Here is a 25,841-nt window from a genome sequence, read left to right on the forward strand (position 1 = left end):
TCTCAAAAGGTCAGCTGAAGTTCAGAGATGCTCAGTCTTGGGCTAGAAGGCCTTCATGAAAAGTAGATTAGTTTGTTATCTAAAGATCTATCATAGCCGCTGACTCAGGAAGCAAACTGGTGAGCCCCAGCACACTTTGGGGCCCAACTGCTCCATCCTGGAAAAATCCCAAGGGGGGATAAATTGAAAGCAGAGTTCCTGGCTGGGTTCGCCAAAAACGTTGCAGAGGGAGCAAACTCAGATAAACTTGTCACAAGAGAAGCCAGTAACTCAAGAGATGAGAATTTGGAAAAGAGGAAGAGAGAAATCTATTTGGGTGTGCGCAGCTTGGGGATGTGGCAGGCTTAAGTCTTGACAACTGACCTCTCCACTAGCAAGATGGACATCTAGAGTTTGATAGAGAGAGGTTCGGGGGATGGGGGGGAGCTGAGTGCAAGAAAGCAGGCAGAGAGCTTGTGGTCATAGGTGGAGGTTGGTATGCATTCAGCTCATGATCATGGGCAGGGACGGGGATATGAGGGGATATGTAGGGAGTGGTCCTCTAGGCCTTTCATTGCTATCACGGCTTTTCTGGTCTGGTGTCATTAAAAAATGCTTTCATCAATGCCTCAGGGAAGGACGATAAGAAATAAATACAACAGATTTTAGAGCATGAGTTAAGCTGTCTGGTCTGTTTCTGGTTTTAACTGTTTGGGTCTATCTACAGTTGAACTAACAAGTTCAGAAATAGTTTCAGGAGGGACTCAGAAACATGTTTATTGAACTCTTTTGGGATCAAGCCTACAGAGACCTACCTCCAGAAACCCCAGAACTAGCTTGTGCTACATCTGTCATGATTATGTTGGATTGTTACCCTAAATCTAAGGCAACCTCTTACACCTAGTTTGTAAATACTGACTTGGGCCTGGTTTCGGACTGAACTCTAAAGGTGAAGGGTAGGTCAGAAACTACTGGTTTCCTTATATTTCCTTAGTGTAACTACTTAGAATATCTTCCTCTTTTCCATTTATTTTCTCTCCATTTATTTATTTAATGAACAGTGGTAAGAGGTGTGTCGACTATGGGAGGGAGTAGGTTATGGAGAATCTATGTATGAGGGAGGGTTGGGTGGGGAGGATAAAAAGGATTTATTTGGACTCCTACCCTTACTTTACCTAACGCAGTCTAGAAAATCCAGGTGACTCAGTTCTAGTGCTGTTTTGTGCTCGCATTTGTGTTTGAGGATGTCATTCCCTCTCCCTCCATAAATGATTTACATTGGAGAGGTCTCAGGTTCTAGCTGTACTTTAACCAGGTTTTTCTGTTAATCTAAACTCTATTCACACACCCTTCTGTCGCCTGTTCCTTAATCCTTCCTCATCCCCATCCTGCCCTGAGCTGATTATACTTCCATGACTCTGGGTACATATCTAATATCATACATAGTTATTTTAACTTGTCAAAATGTAGTCTCTGTGACATTAGAATGATTCCTATTAATTCCTCCCTTTAACTTTCATAGAACCTTAAACTTTCTATGCAATAATGATCCAGTTTATTTTATACTCTAGTTGTTTAAACGCATATCTTATTGTATTGTTCTTACTAGCTTGTTGAATTTCTTTAAAGCAGAGACACATGACTTATTTACATTTTCTCCTCCTATTCCAGTTCTCTACACTTTCTTCAATAATACGATATTTATCTATAAAGGAGTTGGGTAGATTTGTGATCTATCCAACCTTTCTCAGTCTCTGTTTCATAAAAGTTGGTTGTATCTAAAAATCATTTCTATTTTTAAAATAAACAATGTCTTAGATTGACAATCACACATTCCAGAGTATTATTTAAGGATGTGCTAGCTTAATCACTCTGTATAACTTGAAAAACAAAGTTTCGTCTCATACACACACACACACAAGACAAAATCAAAGGAAGAACAATCGAGTACAGGCATATCAGGAAATACATTGAAAAAATTCATAAGGCATTATTTTAACTGGTTTTGTGTAATCTAAAATCTAGCATTAGAGTTCATGCTAAGAGCAAAAATGTATTTGATGAGTTTCATCCTCATCTGATGAAAAAACTGAATACTACAATGACATATACTTAAAACGGATATTTAAAAATTATTTGAGTACTTATGTGTCATGAACTGTTTTAAGTCCTTTACATGAAATGACTCATTTAATTTTCATAGTATACCCATGATGGAGGCCAGGGCAGAGTCTAAATTTCTAGGCATTCTATATGAGAATTAAATAATAAAATGCAAAATAAAACTAAATTGTTTAAGTTATGTTAAAACTGCATAGTAGTGATTTCTAAGCACAAACAACTGCAAAACATATAAGCTGTTTGTCTTTAGTAATACATTCTTTAGAGTGTGATCTTAGCTCTAGGAAGTTCTCAAACACTCTTTCACTGGATTAATACAAATCGCTGGATTAAAACATACAATTTTAAGTGGTTGAAACGTTAAATATATGTATCAATTTCAACATGTCTTATTAAATCTTATTTATAGTACCTCTCAAAACCCTGAAAAATGTTAGTACACAGCAGTAGCAAAAATTTTAAACAGCACAATCAGGGGGAGAAACAAGCTTAGTTCAGTAGCTAAAATTCTTACTGCGTTATTAATTTGGGAATACCATCCAGAATCTCTATTTTTTTTCTTGCTAAATAACCATATTATCTTTCTTCTAAATAGCCGCAGTCTCAAGGAACAAATTATTCTCGTAATCTACACATCTGCCCTAAGCGGGGAGTTCAAAGCATGTAAATGTTTCTCATACATTAGCTTTTATTGTAAACACTCAAGTAATTTTCGAAGCTGCTTTTCTCCTTTTTCTGCCAAATGTTTCTGTTTAATTATATTAGTACAATGAATTCTGGGAAGCCCCTTGGCTTTAAACCTAGGTTTAACCGAAAAATTGATGAAATAAAAATAAACTTAACTTCAGCATCGTATTTTATTTGCAAGGGATTTACCGACGGAGGTACAAACTATTCGTAGTTTAAAGCAACTGTGTTATCTAGGTAGCTTGTAAGGAAAGTTGGGTTATTTGCTTCACCTCAACAGGGAAGTTGGCTTGTTTGCCTAGCAACAGCCGCTAAAACCTTCTGTTGTGGAAGGTTCCCTAGGAGGGAGAAGCGAGGAGGAGGAAAAACAGGAGGGACAGATTAATCTGTTTTTCCTAGCAGGGGAATGAGGCCTGGCTCCTTGAAGAGGGAAAGGCCATCCGAGAGGTAGACGGCCTTTAGATTAGCACACACTGACCTAATCCCTCTGTGAGAGCTGGAAGTTAGTTCTTTGTAGGATTGGGGTTACCCCCGGGCGGGCTGAAGGCGAGCTTACGGATTGAGCCCACTTCAAAGGGAAGTGGATCCCAGTCGATAGAAGCACGTCAGGAGGTCTTCTGGAAAGAAGCTGGAATCGCAGTAGCAGGAGGGGCTCAGCAACTGAGAAGACCGCCGCGCAGGGTTTGGGAAAGGTGTGTGGTGTGTCTTACACCTATTACAAAGCCCCGTTCTAACGACGGAGTTTATCGAGCTAGAGGCGGCAGCTTCTCTACACATAGCCCTGGCCTTGGGAGTGCTGATGTCCGCAGCGAAGAAAGGGCGGGATAAGCCAGAGATCCCCGCTCTCTTGGCCAAGACCTGAAGCCACAAAAGGGGAATCACGGCAGAGGGGTGCTCGCGGGGCGGGGTGTCCGTGCGAGGCCGCCCCGATTCCGGACGCTCCATCTGGAAATCAGGCCTGAACGGCGGGGGGTGTCCCTCCGCTGCTCTCCCTTACAAGCACGGGGTTGGCGAAGCGCGCTGGTCCGCACGGGGTCTTCCCGCTACCCCAAATCAAAATGGCTTCTTTTCCACGAGGGACAAGAAACTTTCAATCGTCGCAAGGTTCGCTTTTAGAGCTAGGAACTCGTCCACGGGCCGGACCTCCCCGCCCCACCCCCCGCCCCACCCCCACCCCCACCCCGACAGGTATCCCCGTCCCCTCGGGCCTCCAGGCGGTGTCGCCGCGACGGGAAGCCCGACCTCTCTGGGGACTCGGTGAGACGCAGGGCAAAGCTGGTGTGATCGAGAACGTGGGTGACACGCACGAGAACAACAAGTCCTCCGGGGCGGGGGCCGCGGGGCGCGGGGCGGCCGCGGAGGAAGCCCAGGGGCGGAGGGAGCGCGGGGTTCCGAGGGGACGTCAGACATTTCCCAATCCCCGCTCGCCGCCCGGCGCCGCGGCGCTGCTGGGGGAGGGCTGGCGGGCTGCGGGACCAGTTCGGCGGCTCCGGGCGTGGGTGCGCCCCGGGGGCTGGCGGACGGCGTCGCGGGCCTCCCTCCCGGGCGTTGGCGGCCGGTGACTCAGAGCTTTCCCCGCGCGCCCCGCCCCGCCCCCCCGCGCGCCCCGCCCCCCGGGGAGGAGCCTCGCCCTCGTCCCCGCCCCAGTCTCCGGGGCGGGCCGGAGCCCGAGGAAGAGGAAGGGGACGAGGACAACGAGCGACGGGGCGGAGGAGGAGGAGGAGGAGGAGGAGGTGGAGGAAGAGGAGGCCGACCAACAAGATGGCCCCTGCTGCAGGAGCAGCCTCAGCAGCAGCAGGTGGGAGGCCGGAGGCGACGCTGGCGGTGGCGGCGGCGGCCGTGGCCCGGCGGCCTGGGACAGAGTCAGAGTCGACGGTGGCGGCGGCGGCGGCGGCGGCTGCCGCGGCGGTGGCGACGGCCGCGGGGACTCGGAGCTGAGAGGAGCTGCTGCTCGGACCAGCGCGGTGAGCGAGCAGCAGGCGGCGGCGGCGGCGGCGGCGGCGGCCCGGGCCCGGGGAGTGCGGCAGTCGCGGCCCGGCCTCCGTCGGGAACAATAGGCGGCCGCGGCGGGGAAGGGGCCGTCCTCGCCCGCCCTCCGCCCCTCGGCGGCAGCGCCCGGCCCCCCGCGCTTCCCCCGCCCCCCCGGGGCCTCAGCCCGGCCGGCGGCGGAGGGGCTTGTCCGCGGCCGGCGTCCCGAGGCCCGAGGCCTTGGAGCGCGGCCGGGAGGGCCTGCAGGAGCGGGTAGGCCGTGGGGAGCTGCGGACGCCGCCCTGGGCGAGGGGAGGGGGCCCCAGGTGCCCGGCCCGGCGCTTTCTCCTAGGGCCTCGGGCGGGGTGCAGGGTGTGCGCAGGAAATGCTTTTTGGACCCCCGGCCCGTGGGGGTGGGGAGGTGAAGGCGGCTGTAGACGGGCACCGCCTCCGCGTCCCTGCACCTCGCGGCTGCCCCCTTCCCTAACCCCTTAAGCGCTCTCCTTCCTCGGCCAAGCGGGTTTCACGGGGCTCTCGAGCTCCCTGAAGCTTCTGGAGATGGAGCCAGGTGGTCTTCTCTCTTGCTGATGGCGATGGGGAAACTGTGTATGCGGGTGTCTTAAGAAACATTTTGAGTGCAACAGCCAAAAAAAAAAAAAAAAAAAAAGCCTTACAAGGTAAAACGTGATTATCGATAAGGGAGGGGTGGGGAGGGGTGGAGGGCTGAGGGATGTTCTTAAAACGTCCCTTCGCTCCGGTTCTCTCTAAACCTAAGTTATGCCCACGTCCCGGGGGAGAGGGAAACAAGGGCTCTTTTGGACCAGTAATAATATAACTCTTGACATCCCAGAATAGTCCACGAAACTGGAAACAAAGCCACTAACTGGCGAGGCGAAGACAAATCGTAGTGTCTGAATAGGACTTTGCTTCAAACGCACCGTTTTTGCACTGTTAATGTGCCTCATAAGAAATAACTAACAACATGAGCCCAGAATGGACCTAACGAAGCATTTCTTCAGGAGAGAAGTGGTTTCCTCATCTCCAGGCTAGAACTTCTTGTGCTCTGTCTCCTGTTTTGATTTTGCCTTTCAGTCTTTTATTCTAAGACTAACCGTTGCTTTGGGTTTGATATTTGGTTTCTAAAGCAGATGTTAGTAGGATTTCAAAACTTCTTTGTAACTTTCAAAAACTGGAAACAACTGTTCTCTTTTGAATGTTTAGGCTTTTGGAGAGGCAAATAACAATTACACCCGGCAGTGATGCCTGTAACTTCAACAGTTAATTGCGACAACACCTAAATTTAGGTGTTTTTTTGTTTGTTTGTTTTTTGTTGTTGTTGTTGTTGTTGTTGTTTTTTGTGGCATCTACCTCGTCCCATCTCCACTGTTGGGGCGGGGGCGGGGGGAATGATTCCAGTTACTTCCATTCCAGTTTATATGTAGGTTTGCAGATATTTATATTAAACTTGTTTGGATGCAACCGGGAAGATTGCTTTCTACTGTTTAACATTCAGTTACTTGGTCCCTCCATTCGTGTTCTTGAAAGGAAAATTGACCTGTGCAGAAAAGATGCCAGTTAATGTCTTCCATCCAGTTTTAGGGTAAATTTCTACTTAGAATTGTCTGTGTTATAATTCGAAGCATTTTTAGTGTATGTGAAATTTAATGAGTGGCACTAGTCCTTAATTCTTTCAAGAGAATTGACTGTAAATATACTAACAGCCAAATAAACATGGAGGTTGCACTATCTTGTTGTTTAGAATTATAGTGGAAAAATATGCATAACTCATTTTATGCCTAGTGTAAATAATGTGGATGTTTTTAGACTTTAAAGTGATGGGGAAAGAACAACTTTCACATGGTTCCAGCTAATAAGTCTCAGAAAGAATACTTTTTTTTTTTTTTTTTTTTAAGTACTGGAATCCATAATTCCTTTTTTATGCTGGATTTTGTTGGGTCAGCACAAAATGCAAGTAGAGTCTATCTTGTAATGACCTTATATTTATCTATGACCCTAAACCTATTAGACCGTACAAATTCTTAAATTGTAAGTGGTTAGTGTGCTTGGTTATTAAAAAAAAAAAAAAAATCTTGTGTGAAGGACCAATTTGCCTCTTAATATCATTTTCCTGAAAACAAAAGATTTTTAAATGTTGAGGTTTTGTGTTTGGATGTTGGCTCAACAATTTATGGGTAGGGTCTGGGTCCCTATTTATGTTTAATTTTGAAAATTTTTTTAGAGAGTTCTAGTTTTAATAGTTGTCAAAACTATTTTAAGATATGATCCCCGCATTGTCATATTTTTTCAATGTTTAATCCGATAATTTCAGTTTTTCAAGTACTATTTAAGAATTTCTCTAAGGTTTGGAACCTTAAGAATAGCTTAAGAATTAGATTTGAGAAGAAATTAGATTTGAATTTTCTTGGTAATATTAAAAGTTACTATATATTTGATTAATTTGAAGAAATTTGAAAGGATTTTTTGTACATAAAAATGAGTTTTTTAAAGCATCTCTGTTGAATGAGTAAAAATATTCCCATTTAAATTCTCCTATTTTTGCTGTAATATTGGTGTTATTATTCTCATTTTATATATGAAGAATATGAGGCTAAGAGAAGCTATGTAACTAGCAAAAAGGCCACATAATTAATAGGTTACAGAGCTTCCTCAAACCCAGGTCTTGTGGCATAAATTAGATGCTTTACTACTGCCACCATGTGTCTCAATGTTTAGTTTTGAAGCCTCTCCTATGTTGACAGATTTCCTTTTTTTGACCAGGAACTATGCTTTGTAATACTGTACTTGCTTTTAGCCCTAATACCTTTCTATTAACATTATTTATACCCTGCCAAATAATCACTTATAAGTTTGAGAAAGTATTTATTCATGTGAATTACAAATGAAACGCATATTTTTGTTTTTAGCAAATTTAAATGCTGTTGATCTAGTAACTCATCTATTTACATAGGAGAGATTTATGGCATTACTATAATGGTTTCATGGCTTTAATTTGCTATGTAAACAGTTACTAAATTGTGCCTTTGAACTATTTCATGGTAATTTAAAAATGATTTTAGTAACAATCAGGGATATTCAAGCTGGGTCAGCTAACATTTGAAATTCTTCATTTATAATTTTTTAAAGCCACAGATCATTTAGAATTCTGCAGCATTTTTTATGTCTAGATCTTAGGGATTCAAAATGGAATTTTAGGGGGGCGTCTAATCAGTCTACTTTTGGATATATCTTGAGAATGGTTGGTACTCAACAAAGTGAAGAATACACTGATAAATGATCCTTGTTTGGTGGATACCTCGGAGCAAGATGTTCTTTGGCAGGGTATACTGACCTGGTTTAGCTTTGGCCCTGTCAGCACTCAGGAGTTCAGGTATTCTTTGGCATTAGATTCAAATGGATTTAAATTCCCACATCAGTCTGTGTCATAACAGTCACAGTAGATTTCACAATTAGCTGATTCTGTAGGATGCTCTTGAAGATCTCCTTCTCTTGTTTAGTCCTGGAGTCTAGGACTAGGATTTGGACCAGGACTAGCCTTGGAGATTGTTATGGCATAAGATTAATTTTGTCTGGCATTATACAGAAGATTTTTTTTTATTTCAGAGTTTAAGTAGATTCTATATATTTTCAAGTGACTGGTTTACTAATCCTAAATAATGTCACCCTATATCCCCAAGACTGTTAACTTCAGCACAATTATTTATATCCATTATTGGTCAGATTTGTGCCTGTTCACTTCTTACATAATATTCTTGTTTACTCTTTATGTAATATTAGACACTTCTTATTAGTTCACAGTATTTTCTTAATTGGTTGAGGTTTGGGAAAAGAATTCTAATAAAAAAATTTGCGTTGACCTTTTAAGCACGGGTTAGCTGACTGAAATTGTGACCTGCCAAGGAGGAATAAATATTTTAAGGTTCATTTATATTTTTATTTTTTTTTAAGATTTTATTTATTTATTCATGGGAGACACACAGAGAGAGAGAGTGAGAGAGAAGACGAGAGGAAGAGGCAGAGAGAGACACAGGCAGAGGCAGAAGCAGGCTCCATGACGGGAGCCCGACATGGAACTCAATCCTGGGTCTCCAGGATCACACCCTGGGCTGAAGGTGGCGCTAAACCTCTGAGCCACTGGGGCTGCCCTCATTTATATTTTTCTTTGAGATTATTAGCAAATGTATGTCATATGTTAGCAATATTTTGATGTTAAAGCATTTTAGCATTGATGTCAGTACTTAACTCTCTGATTATTACTATGCATATATGGTAATAATTTAACTTGTAATGCATCTAAAAATCTCCAAGATCTAAATAGCATTTGAACATGGTAGCAATGTTTTTGAAGAAGAGTTCTAAGGGGATCATTATATACATATATGTACATATATATTATATATATATCTTAACATAATTTTTAAATTAAGGTTCAGTTCATTGAACATAAAACTAGTTATTTTAAAGTAAGCAGTTTAGTAGCAGTATATTCACAATATTGTGCAACTACCACTGTTTAACTCCAAAACCCTTTTATCACCCCCAAAGGAAACTCTGTACCCATTAGACAGTTACTCCCCATTTCTCCCTCCCCTTGGTCCTTAGCAACCAGCATTCTACTTTGTCTCTGTGGATTTAACATAAAATTCTATTGAATCAAGATTAAGGAGCAGTACTATGTATAATTGAAATTGCAGAAAAAACTTTGGGATATGATTGTTAGGAATCAAAAACCACCTCATTCTTTGCATGCTTCTCTTGAGTACAGTAGGCAGGCTGCCAGGGACTCTTTATGGAAGAAAAGTTGAAAGTCACAGCAATTTGCAGTTTTAATTTTGATCATTCCAAAGGAGTTCTACTCAAACTCTCAGACTCATTTGTATTTCCGTATTGGGTTATGAGAATTAACTAAATTATAATGTTCTATGCAAATATGAGCACTAATATTTGTTAGTTTGTTCTCTATAATTTATTTGCCTTTTGATTTTTCTCTTACCCCTCCTTTTTTTTTTTCTTAATGTGTAGAAGAAACTTGAAATGTTAACAGACAAGGTCTTTACCTGACATTATATTGGAAGAAGATTTTTAGGTTGAAACTCTTTGATCTTTATGTATCTAACTTTATAATTATTTTATTCTGATAATCTTTTAGGATATGTAGAATTATAATTTGCCTGACTCTGCTTTTAATCCCATGTTGAATAAGTCTTAAAAACCTAGGTTTTAGGGACGCCTAGGAGGCTCAGCAGTTGAGAGTGTCTACTTTTGGCTCAGGGCGTGATCCCAGAATCTGGGATCGAGTCCCACATCAGGCTCCCTTCGAGGAGCCTGCTTCTTCCTCTGCATATGTCTCTGCCTCTCTCTCTCTGTGTTGCTCATGAATAAATAAATAAGTCTTTAAAACAAAACAAAAAACCCCTAGGTTTTGGCTCTCCAGGTGACTCCCACCAAAACATGGACACTATTACTGAAGCAGTTGATTTCTGGCTTTTTTGATTGGTTTAGTTCATGAATTGAGAGAGAAGACTATTAGGCTTTTTTTCTTTCTGGAATAATGTACAGACTATTAGGCTTTTTTTCTTTCTGGAATAATATACTTGGACTTAAGTAAGTAAGTAATCTCTACTCACAACCCCAAGATCAAGAGTTGCACACTCTACCCATCCATGTAAGCCCGGCACACCCCTTTAAAAAATTTTTTTTTTCTTTTTAGTAATCTCTACACCCAGAATCAAGAGTCGCATGCTCTTCTGACTGACCCAGCAGGTGCCCCAGACTTTGTAAATTTAGAATTGCTAAATTTGAAGTTTAGATTTTGGGCTTCGGAAATACTCTTGTATCTTTATCTTAAATTCAAAATGGTAACCAGCTTCCCCCCCCCCCCACCCCGGGAATTAAATTGAGATCTTAAAATTTATGGTGAGAAGTGCAAAATAGGTTTCGTGTTATTAGTAAAGATTTGTAATAGTTGCAGAAGATCAAGGTGGAGAAGAATATTTTAAATTTTGATATTAATCTCCTTCCCCCTCCTTTAAACATGATTTTAAGTATTCATATTTTCTTAGTTGTTTCCAAATGTCAGAGTTCTCCATCAGACCTGATCCATATTATTCTTGGTGACCTTGATACCCCTCTGGCCCTAATCTTGGAACCAGAAGGGCATATGAAAAGTCACCTTATTGATATCCCCTTTTTAACGGTAAATTTATTTAGTTAAAAGAACAACTTAAAAAGTGATGAGAAAGAATTACTTAAGAATATTTAAAAATCGGGACGCCTGGGTGGCTCAGTGGTTTAGCGCCCACCTTCAGCCCAGAGTCTTATCCTGGAGACCCAAGATCAAGTCCCGTGTCGGGCTCCATGCGTGGGGCCTGCTTCTCCCTCTGCCTGTGTCTTTGCCCTCTCTCTCTCTCTCTCTCTCTCTCTCTCTGTGCCTTTCATGAATAAATGAATAAAATCTTAAGAAGAAAAAAAAAGCAAAAACGAATATTTAAAAATTAGTGGTTTCCTTTATAGTGATTTTTTCAGAACAGTATTAATTCTTTGTAAATATTTCTTTGTTTTTATATATGCCTCATTAATTTTTATAGCAACATTGGAAAGCTAAGTATACTAAATTAATAAATTTAATCATTGGAATGCTTTAGTTGGTTAATCATTGGACTCTTGTTTTGTTTTGTTTTTTTAAAGATTTTATTTATTTATTTATTCATGAGATAGAGAGAGACAGGCAGAGGGAGAAGCAGGCTCCATGTAGGGAGCCCGATGTGGGACTCCATCCCGGGTCTACAGGATCAGGCCCTGGGCTAAAGGCGGTGCTAAACTGCTGAGCCACCCGGGATGCCCCTGTTTTGTTTTGTTTTTAAAGATTTTATTTATTTATTGGGGAGGGGCAGGCTCCATGCAGGGAGCCCTACATGGGACTTGATTCCTGGTCTCCAGTATCACGCCCTGGACTGAAGGCGGCACTAAACCGCTAAGCCACCGGACTCTTGGTTTTGGCTCAGGTCACCATCTTGCAGTCCTGAGATTGAGACAGAGTGGGGCTCCATGCCCAGTGTGATGTCTGTTTCAGAATTTTTCTCCCTCCCCCTGTCCCTGCGGCCCTATGCCCACCCTGTGCTCTCACACCCATTCATGCATTCTCTGTCAGATAAAATCTTAAAAAAAATACATTTAATCATTAAAATAACATCTTTAAATGAGGTGATGTTTAGAGATCTATGCTAAAAAATATGGTTTAGTGGAAGATTTCTGAATGAAATAGGATGATTGTATTCTTAGCTTTATTATAGAATAGTAGTTCCATCTTTCCAGGTCCCAGTTTAGAATAGGAAGTATACAAAAAGACTTAATTGTTACAAGATTAATGACCTCATCATCTGCACTAAGGCACTGATTTAGGAGCTCTCTTGGTTTGTACATAATTTTAATAAATTTGATTATCTGTTCTTTAATCCCATAGCAGATTAAAAGGTGCAAATTAGCTGTGGGAGTAGAGGCACTGTAGGTAAAAGGGACAGCAAGGGGGGGCGTGACGGAAAAAAAAACACATTAGCTTGGGGCCATTTAACACAGGTACAACACCTCATTAGACTCTGTCATTAATTGATTATTGTATTGTGCTGTATAACCTATTCCTGATGATAAATTCATTGTGGGAAAATTTAATTATGTTCAGAATTTTGGGAGTCCTAAAAATATTGACATAAGCTTTGGAGTCAGAAATACCTAGGTTCCCATCTTTTATCACTTAAGTTTTATGATTCTTCATTTCTAAAAACAAATGGTAATACCTTCCTTTAAAGATTTGTTTTGGGGGCACTTGGGTGGCTCAGTCAATTCAGATAAGCAACTTATTCGATTATCTGCTCAGGTCATGATATCAGGGTTGTGAGACTGAGCCCTCCTTACCTCAGGCTCTGTGCTGGGTGTGGACCCTCCTTGAGATTTTCTCTTTCTCTCCTCCTCCCCCCTGCTTGCATGTGTGCTTCTACTCTCTCTAAAATAAATCAAATCTTAAAAAAAAAAACAAAAAAAAAAACAAAACTTTGTTTTGAAGTTTGAGATAATATACATCTTTTTTTTTTTTAATTTTTATTTATTTATGATAGTCACAGAGAGAGAGAGAGGCAGAGACACAGGCAGAGGGAGAAGCAGGCCCCATGCACCGGGAGCCGGACGTGGGATTCGATCCCCTGTCTCCAGGATCACGCCCTGGGCCAAAGGCAGGCACTAAACCGCTGCGCCACCCAGGGATCCCGAGATAATATACATCTTTAGTATAGTACCGGATACCTAGTACTCATTCAATAAATGTTATTTTCCTCCTTAAATTGTTTAACAAAAATCGTTTTAGAAAGATACTCATCTAGAATATTTGAAATAGTTTTGCTACTCAAGCTACATATAAACTGCGTAGTTTAGGACAAAATGTATGTGTACTTTTTTTTTTTTTTTTTTTTTTTTTTAGGTTTTATTTTTAAGTAGTCTCTGCATTCAGCATGGGGCTTGAACTCACAACTCTGAGATCAAGAATCACATGTTCTACTGACTGAGCCAGCCAGGTGCCCTATATATGTACTTTTGAAGTAGTGGTTAGGAATGAGATACCATTCTCATTTTCTGTCCACATCAGTCTTTCATTAATATGGATCTGTGCTATTCAGTACTAGTTGCTAGCTACAAATGGCTACTTAAATGTAAAATTTTTAATAGACTTGATTTTTTTAGAGCAGTTTTAGGTTTACAGAAAATTGTCTTGAAGGTGCAGAGTTTCCATATACACCTTCCTTTCAGTTACCTCTATGAGCATCTTGTATTAGTGTAGTGCACTTATTATAATTGATGAGCCAATGTTGATAAATTGTTATTAAATTCCATAGTTTATATGAAGATTCACACTTTGTGCTATATAATTTTATGAATGAGATTGTTTTCTTTCACTTAGCAATGTAACATTTAAGTTTTTTCTGTGTCTTTTTGTGGCTTGGTAGCTCATTTTTTTTTAACTACTAAATATTCTATTTTATGGATAAACTTAAGTTTTGTTTTTTTTTTAATATTTTATTTATTTATTCATGAGAGACACACAGAGAGAGAGAGAGAGAGAGAGGCAGAGACACAGGCAGAGGGAGAAGCAGGCTCCACGCAGAGAGCCTGATGTGGGACTCGATCCAGGGTCTCCAGGATCATGCCCTGGGTTGCAGGCGGCGCTAAACCACTGCGCCACCGGGGCTGCCCTAAACTTAAGTTTTAATTAAAATCAAATAAAACCTAAAATTTAGTTCCTCAGTTGCACCAGCTACGTTTCAGTGGCTCAATAACCACATGTGGCTCGTGGTTACCATACTGGAAACTGAAGACGAACATTTTCAACATCTCTGGAAGTTTTATTGAAGAGTGCTGATGTAAACTATCCTCCCAAGGTCCAGTTCTCTGGTTCTGTTCACTCTCACAGAAAACTTACCTCTTTACATGATCTCAGCTTGTCCTCAAGTCTACATTTTCAATGCTTTGTGGCTGGCAGCCCTGAACTTCACATAATAAAATTTATTCCCTGCAAGAAACAGCCTTTCCAAATAAATATTGTCCATTAATGGTTTCCTCAGTTTCCTATCAAAGTATCATCTTTTACTCCACTTTTCTGTGTTCCTAGAATCTGGAGTCACTTTTTCTTTTCTCTAACTTTTTCGAATATTCATCAAGGATATACAGATCTCAGAATAAATGGCAGTAGTGAGATTAGAATCTAATTGCCCAATATTAATACTTATAGATAAAAACTATAAATTTAATAGTGATATTATTCTTTATTAGAATTTTAACGGAATAAAAAAAAGAATTTTAACGGAATAAAATTATCCCATTTAGCTGCTTTCTTTCTATATAATTCAGTTATGATGGGAAAATATTAAAAAATATTTTTGAGTATGAGTCATTTTAGATAATAAAAATTAATTTCCAAGACTATTATGAATTAGCTGGTAAGGGTGAATAGAGGTGAACTGAACATTATTGGTATCCAGAATTCTCTTTTGGCAGTTGGATTTACACTTGGATTCTATTCAAACTACATTTTAATCTGTAAAATCCAAATTGGTTATCACATGAACTTTTATCTTCCTTGTTAAAGTTTCCAGAGCTTGAAAAGTGGAGAGCCTTATGTCAGTCTCTTTTGCTTTATTGTGTTTGGTTCTGATTTTACCTTCCCTGTATACTGGTCATTGCTGGCTCAAAATTCTGTTTTTGTGGTGACATGCTGTTAAAGAGTGGTAGTCTTCCATATTTAAGTGCTGTATTTAAAAAAAACAAAAAAAAAAAAACAAAAAACATGCACTTTGGATTTTTTTTTAATTAATTTATGATAGTCACAGAGAGAGAGAGAGAGAGAGGCAGAGACACAGGCAGAGGGTGCAGGCTCCATGCCCCGGGAGCCTGACGTGGGGTCGATCTCGGGTATCCAGGATCGTGCCCTGGGCCAAAGGCAGGTGCCAAACCGCTGCGCCACCCAGGGATCCCTGCACCTTGGATTTTAAGCTTTGTTTTGAAATGCTTTCCCAATAATTAGTCTTTTAAAACCCATGTTTTATATGTCAAATTTTACATTAATTACCCCATTGAAAGAAGCTTTTGAACTGTTTTTATTGAACGTTCTTTGCTTGAATTTACTTTTCTTTAAATTTATCAGAGACTGAAATGTAAGGCTCTCCATATATTTAGAAAAATTGAGTTATAGGTTCTGTGGATTGACTCATTAACTGAATCAATTTTTTCAGAAATGTAATTTTAATATGATAGGTCTGTAGGTCTGCAGTTGATGAAAACCTGTTAATAAGGGCAGAGAAGGCCAATTTATTTTCTTTCTGTTGCTTTTTTTTTTTTTTAGAGATGGTTTTGTGAAATAAAATCCTTAGAATAGATAATCTCTAAGTGCATTTAGGAGCAATTTAGAATATCACAAAGGCCAGAGTAGATCATGTTCTTATGAAAGCATCATTGAATATTGAAGTAATAGCACCTAGTTTCCTAATGATTAACATATGTTAGTTAATTCCTTGTACTCTGTGTCGAGATAAAACTCAACAGTCTCTTAGGTGCATAATGACAAAATGGTAAGGGGGGTGGAGGGGAAAGAAGTAGGGAGTAAAATCCGGTCAATAGATTCTCCATATTTGGGAAAGATTTCAGGTTCAATTGTTAATTTTTTTAACTCTTTAAGACTTTTTGTAGAGCAGTTTTAGATTCACAGCATAATTGAGAAGAAGGTACTTAAGTTTCCCATATACTTCCTGCTGTCAAACATGCACATTATCAGCATCCACCACCAGAGTGGTATATTTATCACACACACAAAAAAAGATTGATGAATCTATATTGAGATATAAAGTACATAGTTCACATAGGGTTCATTCTTAGTTGGCACATTCTGTGGGTTTGGCAAATGTATGATGACAAGTATTCATGGTTATAGTATCATACAGAGTATTTTTTTTTAATTTTTATTTATTTATTCATGAGAGAGAGAGAGAGAGAGAGAGAGGCAGAGACACAGGAGGAGGGAGAAGCAGGCTCCATGCTGGAAGCCTGATGTGGGACTCAATCCTGGGACTCCAGGATCGCGCCCTAGGCCAAAGGCAGACACTAAACTGCTGAGCCATCCGGGGATCCCCCAGAGTATTTTCATTACCCAAAAAAATCCTGTGTTCTGCTTACTGATCCCTCCTCACCCCAACTCTTAGCAACCAATGATCTTTATTGTCTCCTTAGTTTTGCCTTTTCCAGAATGTCCTGTAGTTGGAATCACACAGTAAGTAGCCTTTTCAGATGGCTTCTTTCTTTTAGCAATGCATTTAAGTTTCGTCCATGTTTTTTGTAGCTTGATAGCTCATTTCTTTTTAATGCCGAATAATATTCCATTGTCTAGATGTACCACAGTTTATTTTTACGTTCACCTACTGAAGGACATCTGGTTGATAGCTTCCAAGTTTTGGTAGTTATGAATAAAGCTGCTGTAAACATCCATTTACAGGTTTCTGTGTAGTCAAAATATTAAACTCCTCTGGGTAAATAGCAAGGTGAATGACTGTATGGTAAGAGTACATTTAGTTTGTAAGACACCAACAAATTGTTTAAAGTGGCTGTCCCATTGTCCTGTTCTATATCTTTTTTTTTTTTAAGATCTTATTTATTTATTCACGAGAGACACAGAGAGAGACAGAGACATAGGGAGAAGCAGGCTGCATGCTGGGAGCCTGATGTGGGACTCGATCCTGGGACTCCAGGACCACACCCTGAGTGGAAAGCAGACACTTAACTGCTGAGCCACCCAGGCATCCCTGTCCTGTCTATATCTTTGCTACCATTTGGTGTTGTTGGAGTTACAGATTTTGGCCATTCTGTTGGGTGTGTAGTGGTATCACGTTTTAATTTGCATTTTCCTCATGGCTTTTGATGTAGAATATCTTTTCATGTTTTTATTTGGAATACAATTAAATTTCATTTCAGTAGGCTCCATACCCAGCATGGAGCCCAGCATAGGGCTTGGACTCATGACACTGAGATCAAGAGTCGGACACTTAACCAACTGAGCCATCCACATGCTCTAGAATATAATATTGTATAAGTGGAATCATACAATATGTACTCTTTTCTGATTAGCTTATTTATTCTTATATTTTTAATTTACCACTTCACTTTTAGTTTTCCTAGCTTATACATATTTTTAAAGATATATTTAATTTTGGAGACACTTCTACATTAATTAAAAAATTTATTGTGTGGTGATACATCCTGCTGTCTTAATCCCATTGCCATTCAGCTTTATCTTTTATGTGAATTGTCCCAAGTTGACTATCTTTAGAAAAATGAGACTTGTTACTGTCAGGCAGAGAAGTAATTTTTTTCAGTCATTGAACAATTATTGAGCAAATATATGCAATGCAACATACAATAATACGGACTTTCTCATTACATGAAGGTATTTCATATTTCTCAGAAACATGAGAGGAATACCTAATATATGCTGGGCTAAAAAGGATTTCTTGAAAGAACTTCCTGAACTAAGTGGGACTTTAGGATGAGTAGAGGTTTAACATTCTAGATTTAGGGGACTACTTGAACCAAACAAGACCTAGAGTGAAAAAGAATATATTGTGTGCAGGGAAATTTGATATGTCTGTTGGTAAAGAATAAAATATGAGGCAGATAGTGATGAAAAGTCAGATTGGAGGGGTAAGTGGGGGCCACATCCTAAAGATTTTTATGGCATGTCAACTACTTGATCTTCTTCAGGCACCATCAAAGAAATTGTTGTTGATGTTACTTGTTTTTTAAATTGAGGTATAATATATATGGAATTAAGCGTGTCTTTAGGGGTCTATCTTGATGACTTTTTAAATATATACACTTGTAATATACCAGATCATTACCTAGACCAAGATATACAGGGTCTCTAAGAGCACTTAAGAATTCTTTCTTCTTTTTCCCAGACAATACCCTCCCTACTGTCACCCACCTTTCCTAACAGTTATTCTGACTTCTAGCACCATGGATACTTTGCCTCTTTTTAAATGAAGTCATGCATCATGTATTCTTTTTCCTTCCTCTATAAATTAAATCTTTCAGTAGGTGCTATTTTGTATCTGGCTCTGTTTATTATAATTATCTGTGAAATACATTCACCTTATATGTAACATATCAATCTTTTATTATTGCTATATAGTATTCCATTGTGTGAATTTATTACAATTTATCCATTCTATTGCTGGTTATTTGGGTTGTTTCCAGTTTGTTTTGAGCTTTTTATGAATAAAGCCACTATGAACGTTCTTGTATATGTCTTTTGATGGACATAATTAGTCTTCTCTCTTGTAAAAATACCCAGGATTGGAATTTTTTGGGTCATTGGTAGACTTTTTTTTTTTTAAGATTTTATTTATTCATGAGAGAGAGAGAGAAGGGCAGAGGGGGAGAAGCAGGCTCCCCATGGGGAGCCTGATACGGACTCGATCCCAAGAGCACAGGATCGCGCCCTGAGCCAAAGGCAGATGCTCAACTGTTGAGTCACCCCGGTGTCCCTCATTGGTAGACTTTTGTTTGGCCTAAGGAGATGCTGCCAGTTTTCCAAAACGGTGGCCAACTTACACTGCTGTCAGCATTGTATGAGCTTCTAACTTCTTTAGTATTGTTTTAAAAATTTTAGCCCAGGACACCTGGGTAGTGCAGTTGGTTAGGGATCTGACTCTTGGTTTCAGCTCAGGTCGTGATCTCAGGATTGTGAGATCAGGTTCTGTGTCAGGCTCTGTGCTCAGTGCGGAGTCGGCTTGAGATTCTCCTTCTCCTTCTGCCCCTCCCATTCATCCTCACTCTCTCTAAAAATTAAATACATGTCTAAAAAAAATTAGCTCTTCTGGTGTATATGGAGGTTGTATCTGTCATTTTTTAACTTAAATTCCCCTCATGTATAATGATAATCCTTTTAAGTTTTTTTCATTTATTTATTTGGGAGAAAGAGAGAGCAGGAGCAGGGAAAGAGGGAGAGGGAGAAGCAGTTTCACCACTGAGCAGAGAGTCCAATGCAGGGCTTAATCCCACAGCCCCAGGATCATGACCTAGCCAAAGGCAGATGCTTAACCAACTGAACCACCCAGGTACCCCTTGTAATGATAGTCTGTAACTTCAATTGGCATATGGTATGCCTGTTGGCCATTTGGATATCCCCTTTTGTGAAATGTTTGAGTCTATTGTCCATGGTTTTAGTTGAGTTGTTTGTTGTGGAAGCAAAACATAGGTGAATGACCAGTAGCTGTGAGGAGGATAGAGGAAGACGAGAATAATGTAGAGGCAGATTGGTTAAAGGGTTACTACTATGATCCAGATGAGAGAGACTGTGGTCTGTGAGAGCAGTGTCGTTGTTTAAGGGCTGCAAATTCACATCCTAGGGCACTGTCTGGCATACAGTAGGTATGCCTACTTAGTATTTTTTGAGTGAATAAATATGGGTCCTCAGAGAAGTAGAGATGGAAAGAATATATGATCCGTTTAAAATAAAGTGATCAAGTAAGACTCTTCATACGGGAATTCATATATTAAGGCTTAAAGGGAAATGAGAAAAAAAGGTTCAGGATTGGAATAGTGGGCAAACTGATCTTAATTCCTTAAGATGAAAAAGCAGAGCTCCCTGTTTTTACCAAAGAATGTAATAATATTAGTACATAATCCATTTATTGTGCAATCTAGAGCAGTTAGACTTACCTCAGCCTTTATTCCTTGCTGTCTGAAACACCCATAAATATACTGCACAAAACTGAGCATGAATTTAATCTCCAAAAGGTCATCATTATGTATATTGAAGGAAGTGTTTTGTGTTTAATTCTGACATAGTAGCAACAAATTAGTGAATTCTCTAACAGTAGCTAACTACTTGGGAATCAGCAAAATATCTTCTTTTACAATTTTTACCTGTTCCAAACCACTTTATATAAATAAAATACATTGTAGCTATATAAGCTTCTTGTTTGGAGGCCATGTAGCAGTTTGTCCATTTTTTAAAACTCAAAATGAAATTTTTGCCAGGGATAGTCTAGAAATAATTCTAAGTTGGAAAATGAATCCATACCTCTTATTTTGTTGCATTACTTTTCTTTCTTTTTTTTTTTTTTAAAGATTTTATTTATTTATTCATGATAGTCACACAGAGACAGAGAGGCAGAAACACAGGTAGAGGGAGGAGCAGGCTCCATGCAGGGAGCCTGACGTGGGATTCGATCCCGGGTCTCCAGGATCGCGCCCCGGGCCAAAGGCAGGCGCCAAACCGCTGCGCCACCCAGGGATCCCTGTTGCATTACTTTTCAAGCATGTGTGCTTGAAAATCACTGAATTGTTTTCTGGAAATAGTGTAAACTCTTTCAGATGTATTCTGTAAAAATAAAGTAATGTCAGTGCCTGTAAGCCTTGGTTAGTAGATTATGGGGACAATACATTTTATTAATACTAATATTTTATTATTGTTACACATGTTAGAACATGTCTCTAATGCAAAAATTCCTTAGGCCAGAGCATACACTGAAGTATCACCCAGCTCTTGCATCCCAAGCATGTTGTGGCTTACCTATTCTGAATATATCTTCCTGTTTTCTCGTTGTTGCCCAGTTCTAGAATCAGTCAGCCCTATGGTAGCCACCAAGGAAGTCCAAGGCACAGGCTCCCTGGAAAAAAAGATAGGAGCAAGCAAAAGGAAAGAAGTGGGGATTATTAGTGTGACATGCTGCTTTGTTTTTTGGAGTAAAGAGGTGACTCTTGGTTCTCAAGTTTTGTTATTGACACCTGGTTTTTGTTTCTAGTTCAATACCAGAAATCTGCTGATAGTCAAAATCCAAATGTCATCACTGCTTCAAAAATGACTTTATGAAGGGTGGTTTTCTGACTGATTAGTTTAACTGGAGTGTTTTGTAGCACTTTAAAAATATAAATGTAGAAAAAAAATCTAACAAATACAATGCTAAATGAAAGAAGCCAAAATACAAAAGAATATATACTGATGATTCCACTGAATAGAGGTGGTTTTGTTTTGTTATTTTTGTTATTTTTATTTTATTTTTATTTATTTTTTGTTGTTTTTTTAAAGATTTTATTTATTTATTCATGAGAGACACACAGAAAAGCATGTTCCATGCAGGGAGCCCGATGTGGGACTCGATCCCGGGACCCCAGGATCACGCCCTGGGCCAAAGGCAGGCGCTAAACCGCTCAGTCACCCAGGGATCCCCCACTGAGTAGAGTTTTTAAGCAGGCAAAAACTAATCTATGGTATTAGAAGTTAGGATAGTAGTGACCTTTGAGGAAGAATAAAGGAATAATGATTGGAAGGGCTGGTGAGGGGACTTTCTGGGGGTAATGCTGTATATCTTGGGTATACAGTTGACCCTCAAACAATTATGGATACCGACCCCCCCCATGCGGTCAAAAATCTGCTTATAGCTTTTGACTCCTCACAATTTAACTACTAATAGCCTACTGTTGATCAGAAGTCTTACCCATAATGTAAAGTTGATTAACATATATTTTGTATGTTATATGCATTATATACTGTATTCTTAAACCTAGAGAAAAGAAAATCAGAAGGAAGGTAAAATAAATTCATAGTATTGTATGTATGTTATTGAAAAAAGCCATCTGTAGGCAGACCAGTACCAGGGGCAGCCCTGGTCCTGGGATGGTAGTGTTCTACAGCTTGGTGGCCTTGGTTCAGGAGGGCAGCTCCTGGGTGGCTTGCTGGCTGTGGCAGAGGCCTGGAGGCACAGTACAGCTATCCTGTCTTGCCATATAGCATTGACCTGTGCTATAAGGAGCTGTGGCCATGTGTAAGTGTAGCTGGCCTCCTAGAGACTCTGGGCCCTGAGTGCTGTTGGGCAGAGGCTGGGGAGTGTGCCTGGTGAGGAACCAGTGCTTGGAGGATTGGAAGGTTGAGGGCCCTGGATGTGATCCTCCTTCAGCTTAGCCTTCTGCCTGCCCGCCCCCTGGTGCTTGACCCAACCCCTCATGTACACATTCCCTTCACGCCGGGGGTGACCTGAAGTCCTACACTGTCCCAGGGCACCCAGGGACTGCTGACTACCTCCATGGGTTTCCCTGGCGTTGCCAGGGAAACGGGCACAACCTCTGTGTCAGTTGCCTTTGTTTTGTTCTATGGAGACTGGGGTTGGCAGTTATAAGTAAATGCCTTGTGGTTTTTGCTGTTAACTCTTTTTAAAAAATCAGTATAAGTGGACTCATGGAGTTCAAACTGGTGGTGTTCACAGGTCAACTATACAGGTCAACTGTACAGATACGCTTACTTTGTGATAATTCATTGACCTGAACATTCTTGATCTATATGCCTTTCTGTATGTATGCCATACTTCAATACATATTAAGTATCTTAAAACACATATAAGGTTAAGATTCATTTTCTATTTTAGTCCTCTGATTATTTCTCAGTGAAATGTCCTAATGTTCTTTGGGATTCTCCCCAGAAAACATAGAAGTTGCTGTAACCTAATTTTTTTCTTAAATAAACTAGTAGGCTTAAACAGTTCCAGGATACCTGCACTAAATCAATCTTTTTCTTTCTTTTCTTTTCTTTTCTTTTCTTTTCTTTTCTTTTCTTTTCTTTTCTTTTCTTTTCTTTCTTGATTTATCTATTCAGAGAGAGAGAGAGGCAGAGACACAGGCAGAGGAGAACAGGCTCCATGCCAGGATCCTGATGTGGAACTCGATCTCAGGTCTTCAGGATCACACCCTGGGCTGCAGGCCGCGCGCTAAATGGCTGCATCACTGGGGCTGCCCTAAATCTACTTAATTTAAAAGTAATCATGCTCAAGTTAAACTGCAAACAAGGACCATTTAATTTAGATTTTTAGTTTTGGCTAATTAAAAATTACAGGTGTTGAAAATTAGAAAACATTTATTACAGTGGAAAATGTACAGGCTTTAGAGTGGACAAACATAGGTTTGAATTATGACTAGACCACTAAATTAGCTGAGTTTTCTTTCCTTCATTAGTAAAGATGATAGGTATCTCAGGTTATTGGAGGATTAAATGCAATCATCTACAAGTACTTGGCACTCAAATCCCACAGTTTGGGGATGGAAAGGGAATAGATTTGGAGAGTATATAAAGATAGTTGTGAGTAGGTAAAAACAAGTATAACCTGCTGAAGATCACTAAGGTGAGGAATGGTAAGGAAAGTTAAGTCTTTAGGTTATAACCAGTAAAGACTAACAACATCCAACTTGGGAACCTAGGAATCTATCAATATTAAGAATTAATAATTTAAAAAAGAGTTAATAATGCTTCTCTGGAACAGCAGCATGGAGGATTGTTAGTATAGATAACAAATGTATTAAGTTGTAATATAGTAAAAAGTTTCAGATGGATTTAAATTGAGCCTAAGTGGAACATGTTTTGTCTAGAGGATTTGTTGTCCATGCTGTGCTTTGAAAGTATTACCAGTGACATACTTAAATGCTTTTCCCCTTAGTTACTGTTAATTTATGCTGTAGAATTAAGAAACTAAATTTAGGAATGTTGTGTTTATGAAGGTACTTCAAAATATTAGTAATTTTTAGGGTCTTAGAAAAAGGATAGGTAGATATTCACTTTTTTAAAAGGTATAATTCAATTGAGAGAAACTTTCAAATTCCAGGATCAATATTACATTCAATATTACTGTATTCTCAAAAGACTATGATGAAATTTAGAAGTGTTCTGTTGTTATATCTTAATTATACAATTATTAGATATCTATCATGGAGTAACAAACCACCCCAAAGTTCAGTGGCTTAAAACAGTAACTGTTTTATTTGTGTCACACTTCTGAGTCAGATTTGGAGCAGGATTTAACTGTGTGTTCTGTTGCTAGTCTCCACTGAGGCCACTTATGCAGCTTCAGTCATCTGGCAGCTTAGATTGGGACTGATTGCTCTTGGGGTTTGAGCTTGGACCGTTTTACTCTGTTCTGTTGGTTTTACCTTTGGGGACTAGTTCAAGCTTCCTCACATAGTGGCACCATGTTCCAAGAGAGTGGGGGTAGAAGCTGCAAGGTCACTTAAGGCCTAAGCTCTGAAACTCCTCCAACATCACTTCTGTTCCATCCTACTATTCAGAATAAGTCAAGGCCATCCAGATTCAAGAGGTGGGGAAATAGACCCACTCTCTTAATAGAAAGAGCGGCAAAGTCAAATTGCAAAGGAGGAATTTTGCAAACTGACACACAAAATGATTTAAAAACCTAAGGAGACAGTCTTACAATGGTAAAGATAGACACACCAGGGTTGGAATCTAAACTCTACCAGCCCTTACTGGCCGTGAACTTTGAGAATATGGTTTAACTTTTCTGAGCCCTGTTTTTCTCAAGGGTCTAATAATAGTTTGCAAGGTTATTATGATAATAAAAAAATAGAATAGTGTCCTTTTTAAAGAATATTTTAACCATAGTAAATGCCATTATTTTAAAACTTAGCATTCCTTTTAAGTCTCCATTTGCTTATATTGAACCTATGAAAATCTCCTTCATAGGAAAGCCAGCATAGCTTGCTTGTAAGTGGTATTCCAAATGCCCTCTGAAAGATAAAGTTGGGTGTTTTTTCTGTTTGCCAGCTTTGATATATTAAGACTCATTTCTCATGTTATAAATTGTTTGCCTAAAATAATGAAACAAAAACCTGGATTTTATATTTGAGTTTATAAACCTTGAGGTGTCTTATTTCCTTCCAAAATGGAAATGTGTGTGTGTGTGTTCATTGGGAAAAGGAACCACCAAGATCTTTTAAGATTGCATTTATACCTCTTAAACTAATTAATGTTACAGTTCAGGGTATAAAACACTTGAATTTTTTATCTTTTTAAAAATGTGTTTTTATTATTTTTAAGCTCTTAATGTGTGGTTTATAAGTTTCCATTCTATAATGTGTAGGGGAGTAATTGTCTAAAATTGGCATCATTTGCTACCAATGTAAATTCAGAGTTTATATTTTGGCCACAGTTTGTCATTAAGCTGCTGATGTTAAATATCTCATTTTCTCCCCAGTGTCTTAAAGTGGAAAGTAAAATTATTGATTTGAGATTTTTCTTTTTAATTTTTTTTACTGGTTTTTAAAAATTTAACTCTGTATAATTAACATACAATGTTATATTAGTTTCAGGTGTACAATATAGTGATTGAACAATTTTGTACACTAGTAAGTGCTCGTCATGATAACTAGTAGTGTTAATCCCTTTCACCTTATTTTACCCATCCCCACACCCACTTCCCTCTTCTCTTTATTTTTAAAGGTTTTATTTATTTGAGAACGAGAGAGCACAAGCAGAGGGAGGGAGAGGGAGAGAGGGACAACCAGACTCCTAAGTGGGGACCCCTACATTGGCTTGATCCCAGGACGCTGAGATCATGACCTGAGCCAAAGGCAGACACAACAGACTGAGCCACCCAGGCACCCCCCCCCCTTCTTTTTTAATATAGGCATTTAAAGTTGTAAAATTCTCTCTAAACCTTGCTGTAGTTGCATCTTAAAAGTTTTTGTGTGGTATG

At 39.6% G+C, this 25,841-nt stretch overlaps 1 protein-coding gene across 5 annotated transcripts in view; it reads left to right on the top strand.

Annotated features, from left to right (window-relative positions):
* The first annotated feature begins 4,609 nt into the window (after positions 1-4,609).
* RC3H1 (ring finger and CCCH-type domains 1) overlaps positions 4,610-25,841 on the top strand; it is a 79,363-nt gene continuing 58,131 nt past the window's right edge. For 4 of the 5 annotated variants that reach the window (XM_038542463.1, XM_038542466.1, XM_038542467.1 and 1 more), the window contains exon 1: positions 4,610-4,751. The gene's annotated coding sequence lies outside the window, so the exon portion shown is untranslated. Of the gene's footprint in view, positions 4,752-4,959; positions 5,029-25,841 lie in introns of those variants that run through there. The other variant, XM_038542464.1, reaches the window with a different exon arrangement.

The sequence above is a fragment of the Canis lupus genome, chromosome 7 (genome assembly GCF_011100685.1).
Source record: "Canis lupus familiaris isolate Mischka breed German Shepherd chromosome 7, alternate assembly UU_Cfam_GSD_1.0, whole genome shotgun sequence".
In the NCBI taxonomy this organism is placed as follows: Eukaryota; Metazoa; Chordata; class Mammalia; order Carnivora; family Canidae; genus Canis; species Canis lupus.